Genomic DNA, 7,220 nt, shown 5'->3' with positions numbered 1-7,220 from the left:
CCCTAGACCAGTTTTTGACATTCTGAAGCGTCACTTTAGCGACACAGTCAACTCCGACATGCCCCTAGCTGATGTTTATTCTACGTTGCCAATGGAAGGGGAGACTCCATTTGACTACTGGATCAGACTGAACAGGGCTATAGAGGTGGCAGAGGACTGTTTGAAGAGGCAGAACAAGGAGCTAGACAATCCATCACGTGTTCTGACTGTCATGTTCATCAAGCACTGTCCGAACCCAGAGCTGTCATTGATATTCATGTGCAAACCATTGCATGAGTGGACGGTTGCGGAGGTCCATGGCAGGCTGGAGGAGTACCAGAGGAAGTGCAAGGCTCCACGTCCCTTGCGGCTGGCCCCACTGGTCACCACACTGACGCAGGAAGTAAGTAGGCCAGTGTCAGCTGTTGCAAACTGTCCGGACCCCTTGCAGCAGCCCACAACTGGCTCATCCGAGGCATTGGATCGGGTGATTGGCATGCTTGAACGGGTCTTGGAGCAGAGGCCACAGCAACCTGTAGGCGGCTATGATAACCGTTTCCAGGGGAGGCCCAGGAGAAGGGTGAACCCGTCTTTGCAATGCAAAGTGTGTGGTGATGCGAATCACAGCACAATGGATCATTGTTATTCTAACCACCTATGCTTCCTCTGTTATGCAGCTGGGCACACTCGTCTAGAATGCCCTCGCACTTCATCGGTAACTCCCGTCGCTCCATCAAACAGTGACACGACACAGCGGCAGGAAAACTAGCTGGCCCGCACGGGATGGGGGGAAGTGCTGGGCCTTGTGAGGTGCCCCAATCAGTTAGTGGTGTAGATCTAGAGTCAGTATATTCAAATGTTTGTGATGAAGTCAAGTCGAACGAAAAAGTCATTATGCAAAATACACAGAGAGTGCTCCACAACGATGAACTCTTCTATACTAGTGTGTTACTGGGGGATGTTATAGAGGTGAGCGCTATGATTGACAGCGGTTCTATGGCATGCACATTGAGCTCAACAGTGGTGCCACGCCTTGAGAAAGCAGGTGTGCTCAAGAGTGGCTCCCTCAGTCCAACTGAAGTGGTGTTGGTTGGCTGCGGGGGTTGAAGACCAAGCCTGTAGGTGTGTGTGAATTGAATCTGTCTGTGTATGGCAGCAGTGTCTCTGTCCCTGTTCTAGTAGTGGATGGCCAACGTGATGAGCTTATCCTAGGCAGCAACGTGATTAAACACCTCATCAGGGAGCTGAAGACGACTGGTGACTTCTGGGAGAAGATGTCATCATCTGAACACAATGGAGATGACAAACTGTTCCGTCTGCTGGCTAATGTAGAGAGATGGAAAGGGACTGAAGTGCCAGAAAGAGTGGGCATAGTAAGGCTGAAGCGGGCGGTCACATTGGAGCCTATGCAGGAACATTTAGTCTGGGGCCGGCTGTGTACGCCTCAAAATGTATCCGCGGGCAGTGCTGTCGTTATTGAGCCTACGAGGGCACGCTCAAGACCAAAAAACATTCTAGTGGGGAGAACAGTAGCGACATTGTGGAGCGATGGCTGGGTCCCTGTCAAAGTTATCAATCCCTCACCAAAGCCAGTAACGGTGAGACGGAATGCCAAGATAGCGGATGTTTTTCCTTGCATGGCATTAGAGGACTTTGACACTGACTATATGGATGGGCCCACTGTCAAACCGGTCCCCTGGTGCAGCAGGTACACAAAATGGATGACAATCCAGACTTTGACAATGGTAGTGGAGATAGCTTGACTGTTGACAGTACCGTCGACCCGCACAGAGTGACAAGTGAGGTGTTGCACGAGTTAGGGTTAGGTGGCATTGACATTGAGTCCACTCAGTTGTCGCAACAGTGTAAGGCCAGGCTAGTTCAGCTTATAGCCCGCTACGAGTCTATCTTCTCCCGGCACAAACTAGATTGCGGGAAGGCTACGGGATATGTCCATCGCATCAGACTCAGTGACACTAAGCCTTTTAGGCTACCTTACCGTAGGCTCTCCCCTAACCATTATGACAAGCTCAGGCAGGCCTTGGATGAGATGGAAGAGCGAGAGATAATCAGGAAATCCAGCAGTGAGTATGCCTCCCCACTCGTCCTGGTCTGGTAGAAGTCTGGTGATCTGAGACTGTGTACAGACTTCCGATGGCTCAATGCTCGCACCGTAAAGGATGCTCACCCTCTACCTCACCAAGCTGATGCTCTGGCGGCCCTGGGTGGCAATGCTTTCTTCTCTACAATGGATTTGACCTCCGGCTACTACAATGTGGAGGTGCATGAAGACGACAAGAAGTTTACAGCCTTCACTTCTCCTTTTGGGTTATATGAATATAACCGTCTTCCGCAAGGACTATGTAACAGCCCAGCTACATTCATGAGGATGATGTTGAGCATTTTTGGGGATCAAAATTTTTCTAGCCTCCTATGCTACCTGGACGATGTGCTGGTTTTTGCCCCGACTGAAGAACTTGGATTGCAACGCTTGGAGTCAGTTTTTGAGCGTCTCAAAGCCCATAATCTGAAATTGTCTCCAAAGAAATGCCATTTCATGAAGAGGTCAGTGCGGTTCTTGGGGCATGTCATCAGTGAAGGAGGTGTGGCCACAGACCCAGAAAAAGTGACGGCTATTACAGGGATGACAGAGAAGGATCTCATGGAGGATAACACGGACGTGCCTTCCCAGGGGAAGATTCGGTCCTTTCTCGGAATGATAGTCTATTACCAGCAGTTCATTGAGGGGTGCTCCACCATCGCTAAGCCGCTGCATGGGCTGACAACGGGGACGAAGGCACCACGCCACGGGAAAGGCAAGAGGAAAAGAGGAATACATAGGAAACTCACAGCAGCAGACTGGACTGGTGAGTGCAAACAGGCCTTTAGTCAGTTGAAACAAGCTCTCCTCGATCAGGTCATGCTAGCCCACCCTGATTTTAGTAGACCTTTCTTGCTGTCTGTAGACGCATCTAGTAATGGATTAGGTGCTGTCCTTTCCCAGGTGCCAGAGGATGGGTCTGCAGCCAGACCGGTAGCATTCGCTAGCAAATCACTTACTTATGCACAGTCAAAGTATCCTGCCCATAGGTTAGAGTTTTTTGCTTTACGGTGGGCTGTCTGTGAGAAATTTAGTCATTGGCTAAGGGGCAAGCCTTTTACTGTATGGACAGACAACAACCCATTAACGTACATCCTGTCCAAGCCCAAATTGGACGCCTGTGAACAGAGATGGGTTGCTAAACTTGCTCCATTCGAGTTTGACATCAAGTACATTCCCGGTCCCAAAAATATCATTGCTGATGCACTCAGTAGACAGCCATTTGTGCAGCCGAGCGCTCTCGACCGCATCACAAGGGTTCCATACAAGGCCTTGCTGGAAGAAGCTGCGGGAGTACGTGCTGAGAAGGTGCAAGATGTGTTCCGCTGGTCGACCCACCCATTCGACCTTGAAAGCTGCTCACCGTCAATTGAGGCAGATGCCTGTGAAATTGTCATGGACTGCCAGACTACCTCCTATCCTTCTCCTGGTTCTCTGTCAAAGGAAGCGGTGTCAGCAGTCCTGAGGTCGCAAGGGGAGGCTGGGTTACAGAACTGTGCGCTGCTACTGCCTCAGCTCACTCAGTCACTGGTGCCGTCTGAGATGTCAGATGTGAGAGTGCTATCCCGTGACGACCTGATATCAAAGCAGCGCCAGGATAACGCTCTCGCCAGAGTTGTCTTCTACGTGGACAGGGGCCGTAGACCTTCTAGGAGGGAACGTGGCCATGAACCACTCGAGGCTCTGCGGATTCTGAAGACCTGGGAGAAGCTCACTCTGAAAATGGGTGTACTGTATCGCGTTACCAAAAGTTTGCTGTCAAAGAAGAAGACATACCAGTATGTAGTACCCACCTCAATGAGGGCGACAGTTTTGAAGGGTGTCCACGATGAAGCCGGTCATCAGGGGCAACAGCGGACGTTGTACTTGACGAGACAGAGGTTCTTCTGGCATGGTCTGGAGTCGGATGTCAGAGAGTATGTCAAGACCTGCAAGAGGTGTGTGTTCAGTAAGGCCCCCGAGCCAGAGGCCAGAGCTCCACTGGAGAACATCATCACGACTGAGCCCCTCGAGTTGGTGTGCGTGGACTTCTGGTCTGCTGAAGACTCCAACAACAAGTCCTTGGATGTCCTGGTCGTCACTGATCATTTTACTAAGATGGCCCATGCCTTCTTGTGTCCGAACCAATCAGCTAAAGCAGTGGCCCTTCAGCTATGGAACAACATCTTCTGTGTGTATGGTTTTCCTCGTCGTATCCACTCTGACCAAGGGGCCAACTTTGAAAGTAAATTGATTGCTGAGTTGTTGAGTGCTGCAGGAGTCCAGAAGTCGCACACAACTCCCTACCATCCGATGGGGAACGGGGGAGTCGAAAGGTTCAATAGAACGCTGGGAAACATGATCAGGGCTTTACCTACAAGAGCGAAGCACAGGTGGCCCCAGAAGCTGAAGTCGTTGACCTTCGCCTACAACTGTACGGTCCATGAAACCACGGGCTACGCCCCTTTCCAGTTGATGTTTGGGAGAACCCCACGCCTGCCTGTCGACATGATGTTTGGTACGGTGCTGCGAGACTCAGAGGTTGTAGACTATGACGAGTACATAAAGTCCCTGACGAGAGACCTGAGGGAGGCCATGGAGACGGTACAGGTGTCGGCAACCAAACAGCTGAAGAGGCATGCGGGCCTCTACAACAGGAAGATCAGAGGGGCTCCAGTGGAGGTCGGTGATCGTGTGCTGCTGGCGAATAAGGGTGAACGTGGAAAGAGGAAGCTGGCGGATCGTTGGGAGAACAACCTCTATATTGTTACGGAAAAGAATAGCGACATCCACATCTTCAATATACAGAACATGTCGACTGGCCAGGAGAAAACGGTCCACCGTAATCTGATAATGCCTGTGAACTTCTTGCCTCTACCTGACACTGCCTTGGAGACACCTAATATGGGAGACCGTGAGGATCCGAGTGAGGAGATGGAGGACTCATCTGTGAACGATATACCAGAAATAGACATTAGTGAGAGGACTAGTGTGTGGGTATCAGAACAGACCTCGGGGGAAGCACAGCCGGAGCACTCTGAAAAAGAAACCCCAGGTGTGCTGGAAGATGGGCCACTGGCGGGGGACCCTCAGAACTCACCACATTCTGAGGGTGCCGCTGGTGGCACAAGCGTGTCAGAGCTAACCTTTGGAGAAGAAATGTCCGAACCCTCTGAAGAAGAAAGGCATTCTGAAGATGCCGCTGGTAGCACAAGCTCCAGCAACAGTCACAGAACCCTTGACCTTGACTATCCACCGACTGTGGAAAGTGACCCACCAGTGGTGGTTGTAGGTGAACAGGTTAAACGTAATATCTCTGTTAGGCCTGTCAGGTCAGCGGCTGGTCGGGTTAAGAAACGCCCGGTGAGACTCATAGAGACTATGCAGACACAGAGGGTTTTTCATACAGAATTCATTAGAATACCTGTGTGGGTGTAGGATTAGAATCCAAGTCTGTAGACCATTTTTAAAAAAATTCTCATTCAAGAGACCCCATGGAGGTCATGGGTCAGAGGTCAAGTAGACCAAGGTCTTTCTGTGAGGTTCTTATTGTCACTGAGTGTGCTGAACATGTAACAGGCATGTTTTCCTACGGGGTCTTTGAATTCCCCTAATTCTCTTTGGAGAATAATCTTTGCACTGGAATATTTGGTGACATATGTATTGCAAGGTATTGCATACCTCATTTTGTTTCTTTATAGTGTGCAAGTGTAATTCAGCAGGGGAGAATGTAACAGGGTTGGTTATGTTTCCACTTGCCTCTAAAGAAATGTGTACTTAATGTTCAAGCATTCGTATTGGTTGGTTCAACTGATGACACTAAGGTGTGTTGTGATTGGCCCCGCTTGCAGATAGGGGGAGATCGCGAACGTCAGGTCTTCCCAGTATGAAAATGTGATGCAAGGGGTAGGTCACGTTCTGAATACTGTTTTATATTTTATATTTTACAATGTGTTCAAGTTTGCTGTACGTTACAGATTTATACATGTGTGAGTATATGGTACCTGTTAGGGATTGAGGGGCTTTCTGGGATGTGCTTTGGCATATGATTGCTGTAGATAAGTGTTAGCTAGCATACATCGTTGTAATGGTCACATAAGCCCACTGCTAACACAGTTGTCTTCATGCTACAGCTTTTGTCATCGACAGCCATCAGTACCATTAAGCCCTGCACAACTACCGTGCTGTTTCTCATTTAACAACAGGTATTTACACATGTTATATTTTGTATTGTATTTTTGTATTTTGTGACCCAGTATGAAAATGTGATGCAAGGGGAATAAATGATGCTCAACTGGGACCGCTGGCTGATGTGATTTATTAGGAAAAAAAAACACAACGCAAGGAGAGTACGCTATACATCTGTTACACAAGTTCCCAGTAGTCTTGAACTTACTGAAGTCGGAGATCGGAGATTTTCTAGTTCCCAGTTGTTTTGAATGCAGCATTAGCTAGCCAACGTCGCCATGACAACGGCTGCAAGCGTGATTGGGGAAGCAGTTTTAGGCTTTCTTCATATTGTACGGTCATTGCGCAAGCCATAGAGCCCCACAGTGGAGGTGTCATAATACCCATTAAACATAGCGGTCAAACAGGGAAATTGTTCCAATAATTTTTACATCATTCATTTTTCCCATATAGGAATTAGAAACACTTCAAATAAGTGCTGTGTTTTGTGTAGGCTTACCCTGGCGTGATGTTTTGATAACCACATAAATCTATTTTACGTTTTAGTAATTTAGCAGACACTCTTATCCAGAGCAACTTACAGTAGTGAATGCATACATTTCATAATTTTTTTCTCCGTACTGGTCCCCCGTGGGAATCGAACCCACAACCCTGGCGTTGCAAACACCATGCTCTACCGACTGAGCCTCACGTGTGTTTTAAAGTAGACTTCATGCAAAACTACAAATCCCTGCAAGCTGCTGCACATCATCTCTAGCTGACACTTTTCTTGACATGTATTGTGTCCATTTAAAACTTGCACAAGACAATTCACAGAGTTCTCTATTTAAAGAAATGTAGGCAATTTATTCATTACCACAGTTAGCTAACATTACATCCAGAGATTCTTACCTTTGCCTCGATTCGACAGTCTCGTCCAGATCATCATGGCATTAGTAGTTATATATGATAGCCATATTAGCAGATCATTTGC

The sequence above is a fragment of the Salmo salar genome, chromosome ssa19, assembly GCF_905237065.1.
Source record: "Salmo salar chromosome ssa19, Ssal_v3.1, whole genome shotgun sequence".
Lineage (NCBI taxonomy): Eukaryota > Metazoa > Chordata > Actinopteri > Salmoniformes > Salmonidae > Salmo > Salmo salar.
Note: the sequence above shows the minus strand (reverse complement) of the source record.